Source organism: Hypanus sabinus, chromosome 5 (assembly GCF_030144855.1).
Source record: "Hypanus sabinus isolate sHypSab1 chromosome 5, sHypSab1.hap1, whole genome shotgun sequence".
NCBI classification, from domain to species: domain Eukaryota; kingdom Metazoa; phylum Chordata; class Chondrichthyes; order Myliobatiformes; family Dasyatidae; genus Hypanus; species Hypanus sabinus.
In genome coordinates, this window is record NC_082710.1 from 66,944,035 (window position 1) to 66,971,954 (window position 27,920).

Below are 27,920 nucleotides of genomic sequence, written 5' to 3' on the forward strand. Positions count from 1 at the left end.
AGCGATGTAGAGACGGCGGTGGGGACTGGACCCAGGTCACTGGCGTTATAAAGCGATGTAGAGACGGAGGTGTGGACTGGACCCAGGTCACTGCCGTTACAAAGCAATGTAGAGACGGCGGTGGGGACTGGACCCGGGTCACTGGCGTTACAAAGCGATGTAGAGACGGCGGTGGGGACTGGACCCAGGTCACTGGCGTTACAAAGCGATGTAGAGACGGCGGTGGGGACTGGACCCAGGTCACTGCCGTTATAAAGTGATGTAGAGACGGCTGTGGGGACTGGACCCAGGTCACTGGCGTTACAAAGCGATGTAGAGACGGCGGTGGGGACTGGACCCAGGTCACTGGCGTTGCAAAGCGATGTAGAGACGGCGGTGGGGACTGGACCCAGGTCACTGGCGTTACAAAGCGACGTAGAGATGGCGATGGGGACTGGACCCAGGTTACTGCCGTTACAAAGCGACGTAGAGATGGCGGTGGGGACTGGACCCAGGTCACTGGCGATACAAAGCGACGTAGAGACGGCGGTGGTGACTGGACCCAGGTCACTGCCGTTACAAAGCGATGTAGAGACGGCGGTGGGGACTGGACCCAGGTCACTGCCGTTACAAAGCGATGTACAGATGGCGGTGGGGACTGGACCCAGGTCACTGGCGTTACAAAGCGATGTAGAGATGGCGGTGGGGACTGGACCCAGGTCACTGGCATTACAAAGCGACGTAGAGACGGCGGTGGTGACTGGATCCAGGTCACTGCCGTTACAAAGCGACGTAGAGACGGCGGTGGGGACTGGACCCAGGTCACTGCTGTTATAAAGCGACGTAGAGACGGCGGTGGGGACTGGACCCAGGTCACTGCCGTTACAAAGCGACGTAGAGACGGCGGTGGGGACTGGACCCAGGTCATTGGCGTTACAAAGCGACGTAGAGACGGCGGTGGGGACTGGACCCAGGTCACTGCCGTTACAAAGCGACGTAGAAACGGCGGTGGGGACTGGACCCAGGTCACTGGCGTTACAAAGCGACGTAGAGACGGCGGTCGGGACTGGACCCAGGTCACTGGCGTTACAAAGCGATGTAGAGACGGAGGTGTGGACTGGACCCAGGTCACTGCCGTTACAAAGCGACATAGAGACGGCGGTGGGGACTGGACCCAGGTCACTGCCGTTACAAAGCAATGTAGAGACGGCGGTGGGGACTGGACCCAGGTCACTGCCGTTACAAAGCGATGTAGAGACGGCGGTGGGGACTGGACCCAGAGCACTGGCGTTACAAAGCGATGTAGAGACGGCGCTGGGGACTGGACCCAGGTCACTGCCCTTACAAAGCGATGTAGAGACGGCGGTGGGGACTGGGCCCAGGTCACTGCCGTTACAAAGTGACGTAGAGACAGCGGTGGGGACTGGGCCCAGGTCACTGCCGTTACAAAGCGATGTAGAGACGGCGGTGGGGACTGGGCCCAGGTCACTGCCGTTACAAAGCAACATAGAGACGGCGGTGGGGACTGGACCCAGGTCACTGCCGTTACAAAGCGACGTAGAGACGGCGGTGGGGACTGGACCCAGGTCACTGCCGTTACAAAGCGACGTAGAGACGGCAGTGGGGACTGGACCCAGGTCACTGGCGTTACAAAGCGACGTAGAGACGGCGGTGGGGACTGGACCCAGGTCACTGGCGTTACAAAGCGACGTAGAGACGGCGGTGGGGACTGGACCCAGGTCACTGCCGTTACAAAGCGACGTAGAGACGGCGGTGTGGACTGGACCCAGGTCACTGGCGTTACAAAGCGACGTAGAGACGGCGGTGGGGACTGGACCCAGGTCACTGGCTTTACAAAGCGATGTGGAGACGGCGGTGGGTACTGGACCCAGGTCACTGGCGTTACAAAGCGATGTAGAGACGGCAGTGGGGACTGGACCCAGGTCACTGGCGTTACAAAGCGATGTAGAGACGGCGGTGGGGACTGGACCCAGGTCACTGCCGTTATAAAGTGATGTAGAGACGGCGGTGGGGACTGGACCCAGGTTACTGGCGTTACAAAGCGATGTAGAGACGGCGGTGGGGACTGGACCCAGGTCACTGGCGTTACAAAGTGATGTAGAGATGGCGGTGGGGACTGGACCCAGGTCACTGGCGTTACAAAGCGACGTAGAGATGGCGGTGGGGACTGGACCCAGGTCACTGGCGTTACAAAGCGACGTAGAGACGACGGTGGTGACTGGACCCAGGTCACTGCCGTTACAAAGCGATGTAGAGACGGCGGTGGGGACTGGACCCAGGTCACTGCTGTTATAAAGCGAAGTAGAGACGGCGGTGGGGACTGGACCCAGGTCACTGCCGTTACAAAGTGACGTAGAGACGGCGGTGGGGACTGGACCCATGTCACTGGCGTTACAAAGCGACGTAGAGACGGCGGTGGGGACTGGACCCAGGTCACTGCCGTTACAAAGCGACGTAGAGACGGCGGTGGGGACTGGACCCAGGTCACTGGCGTTACAAAGCGACGTAGAGACGGCGGTGGGGACTGGACCCAGGTCACTGGCGTTACAAAGCGATGTAGAGACGGCGGTGGGGACTGGACCCAGGTCACTGCCGTTACAAAGCGAGGCGGTGGGGACTGGACCCAGGTCACTGGCGTTACAAAGCGATGTAGAGACGGCGCTGGGGACTGGACCCAGGTCACTGCCGTTACAAAGCGACGTAGAGACGGCGGTGGGGACTGGACCCAGGTCACTGCCGTTACAAAGCGACGTAGAGACGGCGGTGGGGACTGGGCCCAGGTCACTGCCGTTACAAAGCGATGTAGAGACGGCGGTGGGGACTGGACCCAGGTCACTGGCGTTACAAAGCGACGTAGAGACGGCGGTGGGGACTGGACCCAGGTCACTGCCGTTACAAAGCGACGTAGAGACGGCGGTGGGTACTGGACCCAGGTCAATGGCGTTATAAAGCGATGTCGAGACGGCGGTGGGGACTGGACCCAGGTCACTGCCGTTACAAAGCAATGTAGAGACGGCGGTGGGGACTGGACCCAGGTCACTGCCGTTACAAAGCGATGTAGAGACGGCGGTGGGGACTGGACCCAGGGCACTGGCGTTACAAAGCGATGTAGAGACGGCGCTGGGGACTGGACCCAGGTCACTGCCGTTACAAAGCGATGTAGAGACGGCGGTGGGGACTGGGCCCAGGTCACTGCCGTTACAAAGCAACATAGAGACGGCGGTGGGGACTGGACCCAGGTCACTGCCGTTACAAAGCGACGTAGAGACGGCGGTGGGGACTGGGCCCAGGTCACTGCCGTTACAAAGCGATGTAGAGACGGCGGTGGGGACTGGGCCCAGGTCACTGCCGTTACAAAGCAACATAGAGACGGCGGTGGGGACTGGACCCAGGTCACTGCCGTTACAAAGCGACGTAGAGACGGCGGTGGGGACTGGACCCAGGTCACTGGCGTTACAAAGCGACGTAGAGACGGCGGTGGGGACTGGACCCAGGTCACTGGCGTTATAAAGCGATGTAGAGATGGCGGTGGGGACTGGACCCAGGTCACTGGCGTTACAAAGCGACATAGAGATGGCGGTGGGGACTGGACCCGGGTCACTGCCTTTACAAAGCTACATAGAGACGGCGGTGGGGACTGGACCCAGGTCACTGCCGTTACAAAGCGACGTAGACACGGCGGTGGGGACTGGACCCAGGTCACTGGCGTTACAAAGCGATGTAGAGACGGCGGTGGGGACTGGACCCAGGTCACTGGCGTTACAAAGCGATGTAGAGACGGCGGTGGGGACTGGACCCAGGTCACTGGCGTTACAAAGTGATGTAGAGATGGCGGTGGGGACTGGACCCAGGTCACTGGCGTTACAAAGCGACGTAGAGATGGCGGTGGGGACTGGACCCAGGTCACTGGCGTTACAAAGCGACGTAGAGACGGCGGTGGTGACTGGACCCAGGTCACTGCCGTTACAAAGCGATGTAGAGACGGCGGTGGGGACTGGACCCAGGTCACTGCTGTTATAAAGCGACGTAGAGACGGCGGTGGGGACTGGACCCAGGTAACTGCCGTTACAAAGCGACGTAGAGACGGCGGTGGGGACTGGACCCAGGTCATTGGCGTTACAAAGCGACGTAGAGACGGCGGTGGGGACTGGACCCAGGTCACTGCCGTTACAAAGCGACGTAGAGAGTGCGGTGGGGACTGGACCCAGGTCACTGGCGTTACAAAGCGACGTAGAGACGGCGGTCGGGACTGGACCCAGGTCACTGGCGTTACAAAGCGATGTAGAGACGGAGGTGTGGACTGGACCCAGGTCACTGCCGTTACAAAGCGACATAGAGACGGCGGTGGGGACTGGACCCAGGTCACTGCCGTTACAAAGCAATGTAGAGACGGCGGTGGGGACTGGACCCAGGTCACTGCCGTTACAAAGCGATGTAGAGACGGCGGTGGGGACTGGACCCAGGGCACTGGCGTTACAAAGCGATGTAGAGACGGCGGTGGGGACTGGACCCAGGTCACTGCCGTTACAAAGCGATGTAGAGACGGCGGTGGGGACTGGACCCAGGGCACTGGCGTTACAAAGCGATGTAGAGACGGCGGTGGGGACTGGACCCAGGGCACTGGCGTTACAAAGCGATGTAGAGACGGCGGTGGGGACTGGACCCAGGTCACTGCCCTTACAAAGCGATGTAGAGACGGCGGTGGGGACTGGGCCCAGGTCACTGCCATTACAAAGCAACATAGAGACGGCGGTGGGGACTGGACCCAGGTCACTGCCGTTACAAAGTGACGTAGAGACAGCGGTGGGGACTGGGCCCAGGTCACTGCCGTTACAAAGCGATGTAGAGACGGCGGTGGGGACTGGGCCCAGGTCACTGCCGTTACAAAGCAACATAGAGACGGCGGTGGGGACTGGACCCAGGTCACTGCCGTTACAAAGCGACGTAGAGACGGCGGTGGGGACTGGACCCAGGTCACTGGCGTTACAAAGCGACGTAGAGACGGCGGTGGGGACTGGACCCAGGTCACTGGCGTTACAAAGCGACGTAGAGACGGCGGTGGGGACTGGACCCAGGTCACTGCCGTTACAAAGCGACGTAGAGACGGCGGTGTGGACTGGACCCAGGTCACTGGCGTTACAAAGCGATGTAGAGACGGCGGTGGGGACTGGACCCAGGTCACTGGCATTACAAAGCGATGTAGAGACGGCGGTGGGTACTGGACCCAGGTCACTGGCGTTACAAAGCGATGTAGAGACGGCAGTGGGGACTGGACCCAGGTCACTGGCGTTACAAAGCGATGTAGAGACGGCGGTGGGGACTGGACCCAGGTCACTGCCGTTATAAAGTGATGTAGAGACGGCGGTGGGGACTGGACCCAGGTTACTGGCGTTACAAAGCGATGTTGAGACGGCGGTGGGGACTGGACCCAGGTCACTGGCGTTACAAAGTGATGTAGAGATGGCGGTGGGGACTGGACCCAGGTCACTGGCGTTACAAAGCGACATAGAGACGGCGGTGGTGACTGGACCCAGGTCACTGGCATTACAAAGCGATGTAGAGACGGCGGTGGGTACTGGACCCAGGTCAATGGCGTTATAAAGCGATGTCGAGACGGCGGTGGGGACTGGACCCAGGTCACTGCCGTTACAAAGCAATGTAGAGACGGCGGTGGGGACTGGACCCAGGTCACTGCCGTTACAAAGCGATGTAGAGACGGCGGTGGGGACTGGACCCAGGGCACTGGCGTTACAAAGCGATGTAGAGACGGCGCTGGGGACTGGACCCAGGTCACTGCCGTTACAAAGCGATGTAGAGACGGCGGTGGGGACTGGGCCCAGGTCACTGCCGTTACAAAGCAACATAGAGACGGCGGTGGGGACTGGACCCAGGTCACTGCCGTTACAAAGCGACGTAGAGACGGCGGTGGGGACTGGGCCCAGGTCACTGCCGTTACGAAGCGATGTAGAGACGGCGGTGGGGACTGGGCCCAGGTCACTGCCGTTACAAAGCAACATAGAGACGGCGGTGGGGACTGGACCCAGGTCACTGCCGTTACAAAGCGACGTAGAGACGGCGGTGGGGACTGGACCCAGGTCACTGGCGTTACAAAGCGACGTAGATACGGCGGTGGGGACTGGACCCAGGTCACTGGCGTTATAAAGCGATGTAGAGATGGCGGTGGGGACTGGACCCAGGTCACTGGCGTTACAAAGCGACGTAGAGATGGCGGTGGGGACTGGACCCGGGTCACTGCCTTTACAAAGCTACATAGAGACGGCGGTGGGGACTGGACCCAGGTCACTGCCGTTACAAAGCGACGTAGACACGGCGGTGGGGACTGGACCCAGGTCACTGGCGTTACAAAGCGATGTAGAGACGGCGCTGGGGACTGGACCCAGGTCACTGCCGTTACAAAGCGATGTAGAGACGGCGGTGGGGACTGGACCCAGGTCACTGGCGTTACAAAGCGATGTAGAGACGGCGGTGGGGACTGGACCCAGGTCACTGCCGTTACAAAGCAACATAGAGACGGCGGTGGGGACTGGACCCGGGTCACTGCCTTTACAAAGCTACATAGAGACGGCGGTGGGGACTGGACCCAGGTCACTGCCGTTACAAAGCGACGTAGACACGGCGGTGGGGACTGGACCCAGGTCACTGGCGTTACAAAGCGATGTAGAGACGGCGCTGGGGACTGGACCCAGGTCACTGCCGTTACAAAGCGATGTAGAGACGGCGGTGGGGACTGGACCCAGGTCACTGGCGTTACAAAGCGATGTAGAGACGGCGGTGGGGACTGGGCCCAGGTCACTGCCGTTACAAAGCAACATAGAGACGGCGGTGGGGACTGGACCCAGGTCACTGCCGTTACAAAGCGACGTAGAGACGGCGGTGGGGACTGGGCCCAGGTCACTGCCGTTACAAAGCGATGTAGAGACGGCGGTGGGGACTGGGCCCAGGTCACTGCCGTTACAAAGCAACATAGAGACGGCGGTGGGGACTGGACCCAGGTCACTGCCGTTACAAAGCGACGTAGAGACGGCGGTGGGGACTGGACCCAGGTCACTGGCGTTACAAAGCGACGTAGAGACGGCGGTGGGGACTGGACCCAGGTCACTGGCGTTATAAAGCGATGTAGAGACAGCGGTGGGGACTGGACCCAGGTCACTGGCATTACAAAGCGACGTAGAGACGGCGGTGGGGACTGGACCCGGGTCACTGCCTTTACAAAGCTACATAGAGACGGCGGTGGGGACTGGACCCAGGTCACTGCCGTTACAAAGCGACGTAGACACGGCGGTGGGGACTGGACCCAGGTCACTGGCGTTACAAAGCGATGTAGAGACGGCGCTGGGGACTGGACCCAGGTCACTGCCGTTACAAAGCGATGTAGAGACGGCGGTGGGGACTGGACCCAGGTCACTGGCGTTACAAAGCGATGTAGAGACGGCGGTGGGGACTGGACCCAGGTCACTGGCGTTATAAAGCGATGTAGAGACGGAGGTGTGGACTGGACCCAGGTCACTGCCGTTACAAAGCAATGTAGAGACGGCGGTGGGGACTGGACCCGGGTCACTGGCGTTACAAAGCGATGTAGAGACGGCGGTGGGGACTGGACCCAGGTCACTGGCGTTACAAAGCGATGTAGAGACGGCGGTGGGGACTGGACCCAGGTCACTGCCGTTATAAAGTGATGTAGAGACGGCTGTGGGGACTGGACCCAGGTCACTGGCGTTACAAAGCGATGTAGAGACGGCGGTGGGGACTGGACCCAGGTCACTGGCGTTGCAAAGCGATGTAGAGACGGCGGTGGGGACTGGACCCAGGTCACTGGCGTTACAAAGCGACGTAGAGATGGCGATGGGGACTGGACCCAGGTTACTGCCGTTACAAAGCGACGTAGAGATGGCGGTGGGGACTGGACCCAGGTCACTGGCGATACAAAGCGACGTAGAGACGGCGGTGGTGACTGGACCCAGGTCACTGCCGTTACAAAGCGATGTAGAGACGGCGGTGGGGACTGGACCCAGGTCACTGCCGTTACAAAGCGATGTACAGATGGCGGTGGGGACTGGACCCAGGTCACTGGCGTTACAAAGCGATGTAGAGATGGCGGTGGGGACTGGACCCAGGTCACTGGCATTACAAAGCGACGTAGAGACGGCGGTGGTGACTGGATCCAGGTCACTGCCGTTACAAAGCGACGTAGAGACGGCGGTGGGGACTGGACCCAGGTCACTGCTGTTATAAAGCGACGTAGAGACGGCGGTGGGGACTGGACCCAGGTCACTGCCGTTACAAAGCGACGTAGAGACGGCGGTGGGGACTGGACCCAGGTCATTGGCGTTACAAAGCGACGTAGAGACGGCGGTGGGGACTGGACCCAGGTCACTGCCGTTACAAAGCGACGTAGAGACGGCGGTGGGGACTGGACCCAGGTCACTGGCGTTACAAAGCGACGTAGAGACGGCGGTCGGGACTGGACCCAGGTCACTGGCGTTACAAAGCGATGTAGAGACGGAGGTGTGGACTGGACCCAGGTCACTGCCGTTACAAAGCGACATAGAGACGGCGGTGGGGACTGGACCCAGGTCACTGCCGTTACAAAGCAATGTAGAGACGGCGGTGGGGACTGGACCCAGGTCACTGCCGTTACAAAGCGATGTAGAGACGGCGGTGGGGACTGGACCCAGAGCACTGGCGTTACAAAGCGATGTAGAGACGGCGCTGGGGACTGGACCCAGGTCACTGCCCTTACAAAGCGATGTAGAGACGGCGGTGGGGACTGGGCCCAGGTCACTGCCGTTACAAAGTGACGTAGAGACAGCGGTGGGGACTGGGCCCAGGTCACTGCCGTTACAAAGCGATGTAGAGACGGCGGTGGGGACTGGGCCCAGGTCACTGCCGTTACAAAGCAACATAGAGACGGCGGTGGGGACTGGACCCAGGTCACTGCCGTTACAAAGCGACGTAGAGACGGCGGTGGGGACTGGACCCAGGTCACTGCCGTTACAAAGCGACGTAGAGACGGCAGTGGGGACTGGACCCAGGTCACTGGCGTTACAAAGCGACGTAGAGACGGCGGTGGGGACTGGACCCAGGTCACTGGCGTTACAAAGCGACGTAGAGACGGCGGTGGGGACTGGACCCAGGTCACTGCCGTTACAAAGCGACGTAGAGACGGCGGTGTGGACTGGACCCAGGTCACTGGCGTTACAAAGCGACGTAGAGACGGCGGTGGGGACTGGACCCAGGTCACTGGCTTTACAAAGCGATGTGGAGACGGCGGTGGGTACTGGACCCAGGTCACTGGCGTTACAAAGCGATGTAGAGACGGCAGTGGGGACTGGACCCAGGTCACTGGCGTTACAAAGCGATGTAGAGACGGCGGTGGGGACTGGACCCAGGTCACTGCCGTTATAAAGTGATGTAGAGACGGCGGTGGGGACTGGACCCAGGTCACTGGCGTTACAAAGCGATGTAGAGACGGCGGTGGGGACTGGACCCAGGTCACTGGCGTTACAAAGTGATGTAGAGATGGCGGTGGGGACTGGACCCAGGTCACTGGCGTTACAAAGCGACGTAGAGATGGCGGTGGGGACTGGACCCAGGTCACTGGCGTTACAAAGCGACGTAGAGACGACGGTGGTGACTGGACCCAGGTCACTGCCGTTACAAAGCGATGTAGAGACGGCGGTGGGGACTGGACCCAGGTCACTGCTGTTATAAAGCGAAGTAGAGACGGCGGTGGGGACTGGACCCAGGTCACTGCCGTTACAAAGTGACGTAGAGACGGCGGTGGGGACTGGACCCAGGTCACTGGCGTTACAAAGCGACGTAGAGACGGCGGTGGGGACTGGACCCAGGTCACTGCCGTTACAAAGCGACGTAGAGACGGCGGTGGGGACTGGACCCAGGTCACTGGCGTTACAAAGCGACGTAGAGACGGCGGTGGGGACTGGACCCAGGTCACTGGCGTTACAAAGCGATGTAGAGACGGCGGTGGGGACTGGACCCAGGTCACTGCCGTTACAAAGCGAGGCGGTGGGGACTGGACCCAGGTCACTGGCGTTACAAAGCGATGTAGAGACGGCGCTGGGGACTGGACCCAGGTCACTGCCGTTACAAAGCGACGTAGAGACGGCGGTGGGGACTGGACCCAGGTCACTGCCGTTACAAAGCGACGTAGAGACGGCGGTGGGGACTGGGCCCAGGTCACTGCCGTTACAAAGCGATGTAGAGACGGCGGTGGGGACTGGGCCCAGGTCACTGCCGTTACAAAGCAACATAGAGACGGCGGTGGGGACTGGACCCAGGTCACTGCCGTTACAAAGCGACGTAGAGACGGCGGTGGGGACTGGACCCAGGTCACTGGCGTTACAAAGCGACGTAGAGACGGCGGTGGGGACTGGACCCAGGTCACTGGCGTTATAAAGCGATGTAGAGACAGCGGTGGGGACTGGACCCAGGTCACTGGCATTACAAAGCGACGTAGAGACGGCGGTGGGGACTGGACCCGGGTCACTGCCTTTACAAAGCTACATAGAGACGGCGGTGGGGACTGGACCCAGGTCACTGCCGTTACAAAGCGACGTAGACACGGCGGTGGGGACTGGACCCAGGTCACTGGCGTTACAAAGCGATGTAGAGACGGCGCTGGGGACTGGACCCAGGTCACTGCCGTTACAAAGCGATGTAGAGACGGCGGTGGGGACTGGACCCAGGTCACTGGCGTTACAAAGCGATGTAGAGACGGCGGTGGGGACTGGACCCAGGTCACTGGCGTTATAAAGCGATGTAGAGACGGAGGTGTGGACTGGACCCAGGTCACTGCCGTTACAAAGCAATGTAGAGACGGCGGTGGGGACTGGACCCGGGTCACTGGCGTTACAAAGCGATGTAGAGACGGCGGTGGGGACTGGACCCAGGTCACTGGCGTTACAAAGCGATGTAGAGACGGCGGTGGGGACTGGACCCAGGTCACTGCCGTTATAAAGTGATGTAGAGACGGCGGTGGGGACTGGACCCAGGTCACTGGCGTTACAAAGCGATGTAGAGACGGCGGTGGGGACTGGACCCAGGTCACTGGCGTTGCAAAGCGATGTAGAGACGGCGGTGGGGACTGGACCCAGGTCACTGGCGTTACAAAGCGACGTAGAGATGGCGATGGGGACTGGACCCAGGTTACTGCCGTTACAAAGCGACGTAGAGATGGCGGTGGGGACTGGACCCAGGTCACTGGCGATACAAAGCGACGTAGAGACGGCGGTGGTGACTGGACCCAGGTCACTGCCGTTACAAAGCGATGTAGAGACGGCGGTGGGGACTGGACCCAGGTCACTGCCGTTACAAAGCGATGTACAGATGGCGGTGGGGACTGGACCCAGGTCACTGGCGTTACAAAGCGATGTAGAGATGGCGGTGGGGACTGGACCCAGGTCACTGGCATTACAAAGCGACGTAGAGACGGCGGTGGTGACTGGATCCAGGTCACTGCCGTTACAAAGCGACGTAGAGACGGCGGTGGGGACTGGACCCAGGTCACTGCTGTTATAAAGCGACGTAGAGACGGCGGTGGGGACTGGACCCAGGTCACTGCCGTTACAAAGCGACGTAGAGACGGCGGTGGGGACTGGACCCAGGTCATTGGCGTTACAAAGCGACGTAGAGACGGCGGTGGGGACTGGACCCAGGTCACTGCCGTTACAAAGCGACGTAGAGACGGCGGTGGGGACTGGACCCAGGTCACTGGCGTTACAAAGCGACGTAGAGACGGCGGTCGGGACTGGACCCAGGTCACTGGCGTTACAAAGCGATGTAGAGACGGAGGTGTGGACTGGACCCAGGTCACTGCCGTTACAAAGCGACATAGAGACGGCGGTGGGGACTGGACCCAGGTCACTGCCGTTACAAAGCAATGAAGAGACGGCGGTGGGGACTGGACCCAGGTCACTGCCGTTACAAAGCGATGTAGAGACGGCGGTGGGGACTGGACCCAGAGCACTGGCGTTACAAAGCGATGTAGAGACGGCGCTGGGGACTGGACCCAGGTCACTGCCCTTACAAAGCGATGTAGAGACGGCGGTGGGGACTGGGCCCAGGTCACTGCCGTTACAAAGTGACGTAGAGACAGCGGTGGGGACTGGGCCCAGGTCACTGCCGTTACAAAGCGATGTAGAGACGGCGGTGGGGACTGGGCCCAGGTCACTGCCGTTACAAAGCAACATAGAGACGGCGGTGGGGACTGGACCCAGGTCACTGCCGTTACAAAGCGACGTAGAGACGGCGGTGGGGACTGGACCCAGGTCACTGCCGTTACAAAGCGACGTAGAGACGGCAGTGGGGACTGGACCCAGGTCACTGGCGTTACAAAGCGACGTAGAGACGGCGGTGGGGACTGGACCCAGGTCACTGGCGTTACAAAGCGACGTAGAGACGGCGGTGGGGACTGGACCCAGGTCACTGCCGTTACAAAGCGACGTAGAGACGGCGGTGTGGACTGGACCCAGGTCACTGGCGTTACAAAGCGACGTAGAGACGGCGGTGGGGACTGGACCCAGGTCACTGGCTTTACAAAGCGATGTGGAGACGGCGGTGGGTACTGGACCCAGGTCACTGGCGTTACAAAGCGATGTAGAGACGGCAGTGGGGACTGGACCCAGGTCACTGGCGTTACAAAGCGATGTAGAGACGGCGGTGGGGACTGGACCCAGGTCACTGCCGTTATAAAGTGATGTAGAGACGGCGGTGGGGACTGGACCCAGGTTACTGGCGTTACAAAGCGATGTAGAGACGGCGGTGGGGACTGGACCCAGGTCACTGGCGTTACAAAGTGATGTAGAGATGGCGGTGGGGACTGGACCCAGGTCACTGGCGTTACAAAGCGACGTAGAGATGGCGGTGGGGACTGGACCCAGGTCACTGGCGTTACAAAGCGACGTAGAGACGACGGTGGTGACTGGACCCAGGTCACTGCCGTTACAAAGCGATGTAGAGACGGCGGTGGGGACTGGACCCAGGTCACTGCTGTTATAAAGCGAAGTAGAGACGGCGGTGGGGACTGGACCCAGGTCACTGCCGTTACAAAGTGACGTAGAGACGGCGGTGGGGACTGGACCCAGGTCACTGGCGTTACAAAGCGACGTAGAGACGGCGGTGGGGACTGGACCCAGGTCACTGCCGTTACAAAGCGACGTAGAGACGGCGGTGGGGACTGGACCCAGGTCACTGGCGTTACAAAGCGACGTAGAGACGGCGGTGGGGACTGGACCCAGGTCACTGGCGTTACAAAGCGATGTAGAGACGGCGGTGGGGACTGGACCCAGGTCACTGCCGTTACAAAGCGAGGCGGTGGGGACTGGACCCAGGTCACTGGCGTTACAAAGCGATGTAGAGACGGCGCTGGGGACTGGACCCAGGTCACTGCCGTTACAAAGCGACGTAGAGACGGCGGTGTGGACTGGACTCAGGTCACTGGCGTTACAAAGCGATGTAGAGACGGCGGTGGTGACTGGACCCAGGTCACTGGCATTACAAAGCGATGTAGAGATGGCGGTGGTGACTGGACCCAGGTCACTGCCGTTACAAAGCAATGTAGCGACGGCGGTGGGGACTGGACCCAGGTCACTGCCGTTACAAAGCGATGTAGAGACGGCGGTGGGGACTGGACCCAGGGCACTGGTGTTACAAAGCGATGTAGAGACGGCGCTGGGGACTGGACCCAGGTCACTGGCGTTACAAAGCGACGTAGAGACGGCGGTGGGGACTGGACCCAGGTCACTGGCGTTACAAAGCGATGTAGAGACGGCGGTGGGGACTGGACCCAGGTCACTGCCGTTACAAAGCGAGGCGGTGGGGACTGGACCCAGGTCACTGGCATTACAAAGCGATGTAGAGACGGCGGTGGGGACTGGACCCAGGTCACTGCCGTTACAAAGCGAGGCGGTGGGGACTGGATCCAGGTCACTGCCGTTACAAAGCGACGTAGAGACGGTGGTGGGGACTGGACCCGGGTCACTGCCGTTACAAAGCGATGTAGAGACGGCGGTGGGGACTGGACCAAGGTCACTGGCGTTACAAAGCGACGTAGAGACGGCGGTGGGGACTGGACCCAGGTCACTGCCGTTACAAAGCAACATAGAGACGGCGGTGGGGACTGGACCCAGGTCACTGCCGTTACAAAGCGACGTAGAGACGGCGGTGTGGACTGGACCCAGGTCACTGGCGTTACAAAGCGATGTAGAGACGGCGGTGGGGACTGGACCCAGGTCACTGGCATTACAAAGCGATGTAGAGACGGCGGTGGGTACTGGACCCAGGTCACTGGCGTTACAAAGCGATGTAGAGACGGCAGTGGGGACTGGACCCAGGTCACTGGCGTTACAAAGTGATGTAGAGACGGCGGTGGGGACTGGACCCAGGTCACTGCCGTTATAAAGTGATGTAGAGACGGCGGTGGGGACTGGACCCAGGTTACTGGTGTTACAAAGCGATGTAGAGACGGCGGTGGGGACTGGACCCAGGTCACTGGCGTTACAAAGTGATGTAGAGATGGCGGTGGGGACTGGACCCAGGTCACTGGCGTTAGAATGCGACGTAGTGATGGCGGTGGGGACTGGACCCAGGTCACTGGCGTTACAAAGCGACGTAGAGACGGCGGTGGTGACTGGACCCAGGTCACTGCCGTTATAAAGCGATGTAGAGACGGCGGTGGGGACTGGACCCAGGTCACTGCCGTTACAAAGCGACGTAGAGACGGCGGTGGGGACTAGACCCAGGACACTGGCGTTACAAAGCGACGTAGAGACGGCGGTGGGGACTGGACCCAGGTCACTGCCGTTACAAAGCGACGTAGAGACGGCGGTGGGGACTGGACCCAGGTCACTGGCGTTACAAAGCGACGTAGAGACGGCGGTGGGGACTGGACCCAGGTCACTGGCGTTACAAAGCGATGTAGAGGCGGCGGTGGGGACTGGACCCAGGTCACTGCCGTTACAAAGCGAGGCGGTGGGGACTGGACCCAGGTCACTGGCGTTACAAAGCGATGTAGAGACGGCGGTGGGGACTGGACCCAGGTCACTGCCGTTACAAAGCGAGGCGGTGGGGACTGGACCCAGGTCACTGCCGTTACAATGCGACGTAGAGACGGCGGTGGGGACTGGACCCAGGTCACTGGCGTTACAAAGCGATGTAGAGACGGCAGTGGGGACTGGACCCAGGTCACTGGCGTTACAAAGCGACGTAGAGACGGCGGTGGGGACTGGACCCAGGTCACTGGCGTTACAAAGCGACGTAGAGACGGCGGTGGGGACTGGACCCAGGTCACTGGCGTTACAAAGCGACGTAGAGACGGCGGTGGGGACTGGACCCAGGTCACTGCCATTACAAAGCAACATAGAGACGGCGGTGGGGACTGGACCCAGGTAACTGCCGTTACAAAGCGACGTAGAGACGGCGGTGTGGACTGGACACAGGTCACTGGCGTTACAAAGCGATGTAGAGACGGCGGTGGGGACTGGACCCAGGTCACTGGCATTACAAAGCGATGTAGAGACGGCGGTGGGTACTGGACCCAGGTCACTGGCGTTACAAAGCGATGTAGAGACGGCAGTGGGGACTGGACCCAGGTCACTGGCGTTACAAAGCGATGTAGAGACGGCGGTGGGGACTGGACCCAGGTCACTGCCGTTATAAAGTGATGTAGAGACGGCGGTGGGGACTGGACCCAGGTCACTGCCGTTACAAATCGAGGCGGTGGGGACTGGACCCAGGTCACTGGCGTTACAAAGCGATGTAGAGACGGCGGTGGGGACTGGACCCAGGTCACTGCCGTTACAAAGCGAGGCGGTGGGGACTGGACCCAGGTCACTGCCGTTACAAAGCGACGTAGAGACGGTGGTGGGGACTGGACCCGGGTCACTGCCGTTACAAAGCGATGTAGAGACGGCGGTGGGGACTGGACCCAGGTCACTGGCGTTACAAAGCGATGTAGAGACGGCAGTGGGGACTGGACCCAGGTCACTGGCGTTACAAAGCGATGTAGAGACGGCGGTGGGGACTGGACCCAGGTCACTGCCGTTATAAAGTGATGTAGAGACGGCGGTGGGGACTGGACCCAGGTTACTGGCGTTACAAAGCGATGTAGAGACGGCGGTGGGGACTGGACCCAGGTCACTGGCGTTACAAAGTGTTGTTGAGATGGCGGTGGGGACTGGACCCAGGTCACTGGCGTTACAAAGCGACGTAGAGATGGCGGTGGGGACTGGACCCAGGTCACTGGCGTTACAAAGCGACGTAGAGACGGCGGTGGTGACTGGACCCAGGTCACTGCCGTTACAAAGCGATGTAGAGACGGCGTTGGGGACTGGACCCAGGTCACTGCTGTTATAAAGCGATGTAGAGACGGCGGTGGGGACAGGACCCAGGTCACTGCCGTTACAAAGCGAAGTAGAGACGGCGGTGGGGACTGGACCCAGGTCACTGGCGTTACAAAGCGACGTAGAGACGGCGGTGGGGACTGGACCCAGGTCACTGCCGTTACAAAGCGACGTAGAGACGGCGGTGGGGACTGGACCCAGGTCACTGGCGTTACAAAGCGACGTAGAGACGGCGGTGGGGACTGGACCCAGGCCTCTGGCGTTACAAAGCGATGTAGAGACGGCGGTGGGGACTGGACCCAGGTCACTGCCATTACAAAGCGAGGCGGTGGGGACTGGACCCAGGTCACTGGCGTTACAAAGCGATGTAGAGACGGCGGTGGGGACTGGACCCAGGTCACTGCCGTTACAAAGCGAGGCGGTGGGGACTGGACCCAGGTCACTGCCGTTACAAAGCGACGTAGAGACGGTGGTGGGGACTGGACCCGGGTCACTCCCGTTACAAAGCGATGTAGAGACGGCGGTGGGGACTGGACCCAGGTCACTGGCGTTACAAAGCGATGTAGAGACGGCGGTGGGGACTGGACCCAGGTCACAGGCGTTACAAAGTGATGTAGAGATGGCGGTGGGGACTGGACCCAGGTCACTGGCGTTACAAAGCGATGTGGAGACAGCGGTGGGGACTGGACCCAGGTCACTGGCGTTACAAACCGATGTAGAGACAGCGGTGGGGACTGGACCCAGGTCACTGTTGTTATAAAGCGATGTCGAGACGGCAGTGGGGACTGGACCCAGGTCACTGCCGTTATAAAGCGATGTAGAGACGGCGGTGGGGACTGGACCCAGGTCACTGGCGTTACAAAGCGATGTAGAGACGGCGGTGGGGACTGGACCCAGGTCACTGGCGTTACAAAGCGATGTAGAGACGGCGGTGGGGACTGGACCCAGGTCACTGGCGTTACAAAGCGATGTAGAGACGGCGGTGGGGACTGGACCCAGGTCACTGGCGTTACAAAGCGATGTAGAGACGGCGGTGGGGACTGGACCCAGGTCACTGGCGTTACAAAGCGATGTAGAGACGGCGGTGGGGACTGGACCCAGGTCACTGGCGTTACAAAGCGATGTAGAGACGGCGGTGGGGACTGGACCCAGGTCACTGGCGTTACAAACTGATGTAGAGACGGCGGTGGGGACTGGACCCAGGTCACTGGCGTTACAAAGTGATGTAGAGACGGCGGTGGGGACTGGACCCAGGTCACTGGCGTTACAAAGCGATGTAGAGACGGCGGTGGGGACTGGACCCAGGTCACCTCCATTACAAAGCGACGTAGAGACGGCGGTGGGGACTGGACCCAGGTCACTGGCGTTACAAAGCGATGTAGAGACGGCGGTGGGGACTGGACCCAGGTCACTGGCGTTACAAAGCGATGTAGAGACGGCGGTGGGGACTGGACCCAGGTCACTGCCGTTACAAAGCGACGTAGAGACGGCGGTGGGGACTGGACCCAGGTCACTGCTGTTATAAAGCGATGTAGAGACGGCGGTGGGGACTGGACCCAGGTCACTGGCGTTATAAAGTGATGTAGAGACGGCGGTGGGGACTGGACCCAGGTCACTGGCGTTACAAAGCGACGTAGAGACGGCGGTGGGGACTGGACCCAGGTCACTGGCGTTACAAAGCGATGTAGAGCCGGCGATGGGGACTGGACCCAGGTCACTGGCGTTACAAAGCGATGTAGAGACGGCGGTGGGGACTGGACCCGGGTCACTGGCGTTACAAAGCGATGTAGAGACGGCGGTGGGTACTGGACCCGGGTCACTGCCGTTACGAAGCGATGTAGAGACGGCGGTGGGGACTGGACCCAGGTCACTGCCGTTATAAAGCGATGTAGAGACGGCGGTGGGGACTGGACCCAGGTCACTGCCGTTACAAAGCGACGTAGAGACGGCGGTGGGGACTGGACCCAGGTCACTGGCGTTACAAAGCGATGTAGAGACGGCGGTGGGGACTGGACCCAGGTCACTGGCGTTACAAAGCGAGGTAGAGACGGCGGTGGGGACAGGACCCAGGTCACTGGCGTTATAAAGCGACGTAGAGACGGCGGTGGGGACTGGACCCAGGTCACTGGCGTTACAAAGCGATGCAGAGACGGCGGTGGGGACTGGACCCAGGTCACTGGCGTTACAAAGCGAGGTAGAGACGGCGGTGGGGACAGGACCCAGGTCACTGGCGTTACAAAGCGATGTAGAGACGGCGGTGGGGACTGGACCCAGGTCACTGCCGTTATAAAGCGATGTAGAGACGGCGGTGGGAACTGGACCCAGGTCACTGGCGTTACCAAGCGATGTAGAGACGGCGGTGGGGACTGGACCCAGGTCACTGGCATTACAAAGTGACGTAGTGACGGCGGTGGAGACTGGACCCAGGTCACTGGCGTTACAAAGCGATGTAGAGATGGCGGTGGTGACTGGACCCAGGTCACTGCCGTTACAAAGCGATGTAGAGACGGCGGTGGGTACTGGACGCTGGTCACTGGCGTTATAAAGCGATGTCGAGACGGCGGTGGGGACTGGACCCAGGTCTCTGCTGTTGCAAAGCAATGTAGAGACGGCGGTGGGGACTGGACCCAGGTCACTGCCGTTACAAAGCGATGTAGAGACGGCGGTGGGGACTGGACCCAGGGCACTGGCGTTACAAAGCGATGTAGAGACGGCGCTGGGGACTGGACCCAGGTCACTGCCCTTACAAAGCGATGTAGAGACGGCGGTGGGGACTGGGCCCAGGTCACTGCCGTTACAAAGCAACATAGAGACGGCGGTGGGGACTGGACCCAGTTCACTGCCATTACAAAGCGACGTAGAGACGGCGGTGGGGACTGGGCCCAGGTCACTGCCGTTACAAAGCGATGTAGAGACGGCGGTGGGGACTGGGCCCATGTCACTGCCGTTACAAAGCAACATAGAGACGGCGGTGGGGACTGGACCCAGGTCACTGCCGTTACAAAGCGACGTAGAGACGGCGCTGGGGACTGGACCCAGGTCACTGGCGTTACAAAGCGACGTAGAGACGGCGGTGGGGACTGGACCCAGGTCACTGGCGTTACAAAGCGACGTAGAGACGGCGGTGGGGACTGGACCCAGGTCACTGCCGTTACAAAGCAACATAGAGACGGCGGTGGGGACTGGACCCAGGTCACTGCCGTTACAAAGCGACGTAGAGACGGCGTTGTGGACTGGACCCAGGTCACTGGCGTTAAAAAGCGATGTAGAGACGACGGTGGGGACTGGACCCAGGTCACAGGCATTACAAAACGATGTAGAGACGGCGGTGGGTACTGGACCCAGGTCACTGGCGTTACAAAGCGATGTAGAGACGGCAGTGGGGACTGGACCCAGGTCACTGGCGTTAGAAAGCGATGTAGAGACGGCGGTGGGGACTGGACCCAGGTCACTGCCGTTATAAAGTGATGTAGAGACGGCGGTGGGGACTGGACCCAGGTTACTGGCGTTACAAAGCGATGTAGAGACGGCGGTGGGGACTGGACCAAGGTCACTGGCGTTACAAAGTGATGTAGAGATGGCGGTGGGGACTGGACCCAGGTCACTGGCGTTACAAAGCGACGTAGAGATGGCGGTGGGGACTGGACCCAGGTCACTGGCGTTACAAAGCGACGTAGAGACGGCGGTGGTGACTGGACCCAGGTCACTGCCGTTATAAAGCGACGTAGAGACGGCGTTGGGGACTGGACCCAGGTCACTGCCGTTACAAAGCGACGTAGAGACGGCGGTGGGGACTGGACCCAGGTCACTGGCGTTACAAAGCGACGTAGAGACGGCGGTGGGGACTGGACCCAGGTCACTGCCGTTACAAAGCGACGTAGAGACGGCGGTGGGGACTGGTCCCAGGTCACTGGCGTTACAAAGCGACGTAGAGACGGCGGTGGGGACTGGACCCAGGTCACTGGCGTTACAAAGCGATGTAGAGACGGCGGTGGGGACTGGACCCAGGTCACTGCCGTTACAAAGCGAGGCGGTGGGGACTGGACCCAGGTCACTGGCGTTACAAAGCGATGTAGAGACGGCGGTGGGGACTGGACCCAGGTCACTGCCGTTACAAAGCGAGGCGGTGGGGACTGGACCCAGGTCACTGCCGTTACAAAGCGACGTAGAGACGGTGGTGTGGACTGGACCCGGGTCACTGCCATTACAAAGCGATGTAGAGACGGCGGTGGGGACTGGACCCAGGTCACTGGCGTTACAAAGCGATGTAGAGACGGCAGTGGGGACTGGACCCAGGTCACTGGCGTTACAAAGCGATGTAGAGACGGCGGTGGGGACTGGACCCAGGTCACTGCCGTTATAAAGTGATGTAGAGACGGCGGTGGGGACTGGACCCAGGTTACTGGCGTTACAAAGCGATGTAGAGACGGCGGTGGGGACTGGACCCAGGTCACTGGCGTTACAAAGCGATGTAGAGATGGCGGTGGGGACTGGACCCAGGTCACTGGCGTTACAAAGCGACGTAGAGATGGCGGTGGGGACTGGACCCAGGTCACTGGCATTACAAAGCGACGTAGAGACGGCGGTGGTGACTGGACCCAGGTCACTGCCGTTACAAAGCGATGTAGAGACGGCGGTGGGGACTGGACCCAGGTCACTGCTGTTATAAAGCGATGTAGAGACGGCGGTGGGGACTGGACCCAGGTCACTGCCGTTACAAAGCGACGTAGAGACGGCGGTGGGGACTGGACCCAGGTCACTGGCGTTACAAAGCGACGTAGAGACGGCGGTGGGGACTGGACCCAGGTCACTGCCGTTACAAAGCGACGTAGAGACGGCGGTGGAGACTGGACCCAGGTCACTGGCGTTACAAAGCGACGTAGAGACGGCGGTGGGGACTGGACCCAGGTCACTGGCGTTACAAAGCGATGTAGAGACGGCGGTGGGGACTGGACCCAGGTCACTGCCGTTACAAAGCGAGGCGGTGGGGACTGGACCCAGGTCACTGGCGTTACAAAGCGATGTAGAGACGGCGGTGGGGACTGGACCCAGGTCACTGCCGTTACAAAGTGATGTAGAGACGGCGGTGGGGACTGGACCCAGGTCACTGTTGTTATAAAGCGATGTCGAGACGGCAGTGGGGACTGGACCCAGGTCACTGCCGTTATAAAGCGATGTAGAGACGGCGGTGGGGACTGGACCCAGGTCACTGGCGTTACAAAGCGATGTAGAGACGGCGGTGGGGACTGGACCCAGGTCACTGGCGTTACAAAGCGATGTAGAGACGGCGGTGGGGACTGGACCCAGGTCACTGGCGTTACAAAGCGATGTAGAGACGGCGGTGGGGACTGGACCCAGGTCACTGGCGTTACAAAGCGATGTAGAGACGGCGGTGGGGACTGGACCCAGGTCACTGGCGTTACAAAGCGATGTAGAGACGGCGGTGGGGACTGGACCCAGGTCACTGGCGTTACAAAGCGATGTAGAGACGGCGGTGGGGACTGGACCCAGGTCACTGGCGTTACAAACTGATGTAGAGACGGCGGTGGGGACTGGACCCAGGTCACTGGCGTTATAAAGCGATGTAGAGACGGCGGTGGGGACTGGACCCAGGTCACTGCCGTTACAAAGCGATGTATAGACGGCGGTGGGGACAGGACCCAGGTCACTGGCGTTACAAAGTGATGTAGAGACGGCGGTGGGGACTGGACCCAGGTCACTGGCGTTACAAAGCGATGTAGAGACGGCGGTGGGGACTGGACCCAGGTCACCTCCATTACAAAGCGACGTAGAGACGGCGGTGGGGACTGGACCCAGGTCACTGGCGTTACAAAGCGATGTAGAGACGGCGGTGGGGACTGGACCCAGGTCACTGGCGTTACAAAGCGATGTAGAGACGGCGGTGGGGACTGGACCCAGGTCACTGCCATTACAAAGCGACGTAGAGACGGCGGTGGGGACTGGACCCAGGTCACTGCTGTTATAAAGCGATGTAGAGACGGCGGTGGGGACTGGACCCAGGTCACTGGCGTTATAAAGTGATGTAGAGACGGCGGTGGGGACTGGACCCAGGTCACTGGCGTTACAAAGCGACGTAGAGACGGCGGTGGGGACTGGACCCAGGTCACTGGCGTTACAAAGCGATGTAGAGCCGGCGATGGGGACTGGACCCAGGTCACTGGCGTTACAAAGCGATGTAGAGACGGCGGTGGGGACTGGACCCGGGTCACTGGCGTTACAAAGCGATGTAGAGACGGCGGTGGGTACTGGACCCGGGTCACTGCCGTTACGAAGCGATGTAGAGACGGCGGTGGGGACTGGACCCAGGTCACTGCCGTTATCAAGCGATGTAGAGACGGCGGTGGGGACTGGACCCAGGTCACTGCCGTTACAAAGCGACGTAGAGACGGCGGTGGGGACTGGACCCAGGTCACTGGCGTTACAAAGCGATGTAGAGACGGCGGTGGGGACTGGACCCAGGTCACTGGCGTTACAAAGCGAGGTAGAGACGGCGGTGGGGACAGGACCCAGGTCACTGGCATTATAAAGCGACGTAGAGACGGCGGTGGGGACTGGACCCAGGTCACTGGCGTTACAAAGCGATGCAGAGACGGCGGTGGGGACTGGACCCAGGTCACTGGCGTTACAAAGCGAGGTAGAGACGGCGGTGGGGACAGGACCCAGGTCACTGGCGTTACAAAGCGATGTAGAGACGGCGGTGGGGACTGGACCCAGGTCACTGCCGTTATAAAGCGATGTAGAGACGGCGGTGGGAACTGGACCCAGGTCACTGGCGTTACCAAGCGATGTAGAGACGGCGGTGGGGACTGGACCCAGGTCACTGGCATTACAAAGTGACGTAGTGACGGCGGTGGAGACTGGACCCAGGTCACTGGCGTTACAAAGCGATGTAGAGATGGCGGTGGTGACTGGACCCAGGTCACTGCCGTTACAAAGCGATGTAGAGACGGCGGTGGGTACTGGACGCTGGTCACTGGCGTTATAAAGCGATGTCGAGACGGCGGTGGGGACTGGACCCAGGTCTCTGCCGTTACAAAGCAATGTAGAGACGGCGGTGGGGACTGGACCCAGGTCACTGCCGTTACAAAGCGACGTAGAGACGGCGGTGGGGACTGGACCCAGGGCACTGGCGTTACAAAGCGATGTAGAGACGGCGCTGGGGACTGGACCCAGGTCACTGCCCTTACAAAGCGATGTAGAGACGGCGGTGGGGACTGGGCCCAGGTCACTGCCGTTACAAAGCAACATAGAGACGGCGGTGGGGACTGGACCCAGTTCACTGCCATTACAAAGCGACGTAGAGACGGCGGTGGGGACTGGGCCCAGGTCACTGCCGTTACAAAGCGATGTAGAGACGGCGGTGGGGACTGGGCCCATGTCACTGCCGTTACAAAGCAACATAGAGACGGCGGTGGGGACTGGACCCAGGTCACTGCCGTTACAAAGCGACGTAGAGACGGCGCTGGGGACTGGACCCAGGTCACTGGCGTTACAAAGCGACGTAGAGACGGCGGTGGGGACTGGACCCAGGTCACTGGCGTTACAAAGCGACGTAGAGACGGCGGTGGGGACTGGACCCAGGTCACTGCCGTTACAAAGCAACATAGAGACGGCGGTGGGGACTGGACCCAGGTCACTGCCGTTACAAAGCGACGTAGAGACGGCGTTGTGGACTGGACCCAGGTCACTGGCGTTACAAAGCGATGTAGAGACGACGGTGGGGACTGGACCCAGGTCACTGGCATTACAAAACGATGTAGAGACGGCGGTGGGTACTGGACCCAGGTCACTGGCGTTACAAAGCGATGTAGAGACGGCAGTGGGGACGGACCCAGGTCACTGGCGTTACAAAGCGATGTAGAGACGGCGGTGGGGACTGGACCCAGGTCACTGCCGTTATAAAGTGATGTAGAGACGGCGGTGGGACTGGACCCAGGTTACTGGCGTTACACAGCGATGTAGAGACGGCGGTGGGGACTGGACCAAGGTCACTGGCGTTACAAAGTGATGTAGAGATGGCGGTGGGGACTGGACCCAGGTCACTGGCGTTACAAAGCGACGTAGAGATGGCGGTGGGGACTGGACCCAGGTCACTGGCGTTACAAAGCGACGTAGAGACGGCGGTGGTGACTGGACCCAGGTCACTGCCGTTATAAAGCGATGTAGAGACGGCGGTGGGGACTGGACCCAGGTCACTGCCGTTACAAAGCGACGTAGAGACGGCGGTGGGGACTGGACCCAGGTCACTGGCGTTACAAAGCGACGTAGAGACGGCGGTGGGGACTGGACCCAGGTCACTGCCGTTACAAAGCGACGTAGAGACGGCGGTGGGGACTGGACCCAGGTCACTGGCGTTACAAAGCGACGTAGAGACGGCGGTGGGGACTGGACCCAGGTCACTGGCGTTACAAAGCGATGTAGAGACGGCGGTGGGGACTGGACCCAGGTCACTGCCGTTACAAAGCGAGGCGGTGGGGACTGGACCCAGGTCACTGGCGTTACAAAGCGATGTAGAGACGGCGGTGGGGACTGGACCCAGGTCACTGCCGTTACAAAGCGAGGCGGTGGGGACTGGACCCAGGTCACTGCCGTTACAAAGCGACGTAGAGACGGTGGTGGGGACTGGACCCGGGTCACTGCCATTACAAAGCGATGTAGAGACGGCGGTGGGGACTGGACCCAGGTCACTGGCGTTACAAAGCGATGTAGAGACGGCAGTGGGGACTGGACCCAGGTCACTGGCGTTACAAAGCGATGTAGAGACCGCGGTGGGGACTGGACCCAGGTCACTGCCGTTATAAAGTGATGTAGAGACGGCGGTGGGGACTGGACCCAGGTTACTGGCGTTACAAAGCGATGTAGAGACGGCGGTGGGGACTGGACCCAGGTCACTGGCGTTACAAAGTGATGTAGAGATGGCGGTGGGGACTGGACCCAGGTCACTGGCGTTACAAAGCGACGTAGAGACGGCGGTGGGGACTGGACCCAGGTCACTGGCGTTACAAAGCGACGTAGAGACGGCGGTGGTGACTGGACCCAGGTCACTGCCGTTACAAAGCGATGTAGAGACGGCGGTGGGGACTGGACCCAGGTCACTGCTGTCATAAAGCGATGTAGAGACGGCGGTGGGGACTGGACCCAGGTCACTGCCGTTACAAAGCGACGTAGAGACGGCGGTGGGGACTGGACCCAGGTCACTGGCGTTACAAAGCGACGTAGAGACGGCGGTGGGGACTGGACCCAGGTCACTGCCGTTACAAAGCGATGTAGAGACGGCAGTGGGGACGGACCCAGGTCACTGGCGTTACAAAGCGATGTAGAGACGGCGGTGGGGACTGGACCCAGGTCACTGCCGTTATAAAGTGATGTAGAGACGGCGGTGGGACTGGACCCAGGTTACTGGCGTTACACAGCGATGTAGAGACGGCGGTGGGGACTGGACCAAGGTCACTGGCGTTACAAAGTGATGTAGAGATGGCGGTGGGGACTGGACCCATGTCACTGGCGTTACAAAGCGACGTAGAGATGGCGGTGGGGACTGGACCCAGGTCACTGGCGTTACAAAGCGACGTAGAGACGGCGGTGGTGACTGGACCCAGGTCACTGCCGTTATAAAGCGATGTAGAGACGGCGGTGGGGACTGGACCCAGGTCACTGCCGTTACAAAGCGACGTAGAGACGGCGGTGGGGACTGGACCCAGGTCACTGGCGTTACAAAGCGACGTAGAGACGGCGGTGGGGACTGGACCCAGGTCACTGCCGTTACAAAGCGACGTAGAGACGGCGGTGGGGACTGGACCCAGGTCACTGGCGTTACAAAGCGACGTAGAGACGGCGGTGGGGACTGGACCCAGGTCACTGGCGTTACAAAGCGATGTAGAGACGGCGGTGGGGACTGGACCCAGGTCACTGCCGTTACAAAGCGAGGCGGTGGGGACTGGACCCAGGTCACTGGCGTTACAAAGCGATGTAGAGACGGCGGTGGGGACTGGACCCAGGTCACTGCCGTTACAAAGCGAGGCGGTGGGGACTGGACCCAGGTCACTGCCGTTACAAAGCGACGTAGAGACGGTGGTGGGGACTGGACCCGGGTCACTGCCATTACAAAGCGATGTAGAGACGGCGGTGGGGACTGGACCCAGGTCACTGGCGTTACAAAGCGATGTAGAGACGGCAGTGGGGACTGGACCCAGGTCACTGGCGTTACAAAGCGATGTAGAGACCGCGGTGGGGACTGGACCCAGGTCACTGCCGTTATAAAGTGATGTAGAGACGGCGGTGGGGACTGGACCCAGGTTACTGGCGTTACAAAGCGATGTAGAGACGGCGGTGGGGACTGGACCCAGGTCACTGGCGTTACAAAGTGATGTAGAGATGGCGGTGGGGACTGGACCCAGGTCACTGGCGTTACAAAGCGACGTAGAGACGGCGGTGGGGACTGGACCCAGGTCACTGGCGTTACAAAGCGACGTAGAGACGGCGGTGGTGACTGGACCCAGGTCACTGCCGTTACAAAGCGATGTAGAGACGGCGGTGGGGACTGGACCCAGGTCACTGCTGTTATAAAGCGATGTAGAGACGGCGGTGGGGACTGGACCCAGGTCACTGCCGTTACAAAGCGACGTAGAGACGGCGGTGGGGACTGGACCCAGGTCACTGGCGTTACAAAGCGACGTAGAGACGGCGGTGGGGACTGGACCCAGGTCACTGCCGTTACAAAGCGACGTAGAGACGGCGGTGGAGACTGGACCCAGGTCACTGGCGTTACAAAGCGACGTAGAGACGGCGGTGGGGACTGGACCCAGGTCACTGGCGTTACAATGCGATGTAGAGACGGCGGTGGGGACTGGACCCAGGTCACTGCCGTTACAAAGCGAGGCGGTGGGGACTGGACCCAGGTCACTGGCGTTACAAAGCGATGTAGAGACGGCGGTGGGGACTGGACCCAGGTCACTGCCGTTACAAAGCGAGGCGGTGGGGACTGGACCAGGTCACTGCCGTTACAAAGCGACGTAGAGACGGTGGTGGGGACTGGACCCGGGTCACTGCCGTTACAAAGCGATGTAGAGACGGCGGTGGGGACTGGACCCAGGTCACTGGCGTTACAAAGCGATGTAGAGACGGCGGTGGGGACTGGACCCAGGTCACTGGCGTTACAAAGCGATGTAGAGACGGCGGTGGGGACTGGACCCAGGTCACTGGCGTTACAAAGCGATGTAGAGACGGCGGTGGGGACTGGACCCAGGTCACTGGCGTTACAAAGCGATGTAGAGACGGCGCTGGGGACTGGACCCAGGTCACTGGCGTTACAAAGCGATGTAGAGACGGCGGTGGGGACTGGACCCAGGTCACTGGCGTTACAAAGCGATGTAGAGACGGCGGTGGGGACTGGACCCAGGTCACTGGCGCTACAAAGCGATGTAGAGACGGCGGTGGGGACTGGACCCAGGTCACTGGCGTTACAAAGCGATGTAGAGACGGCGGTGGGGACTGGACCCAGGTCACTGGCGTTACAAAGCG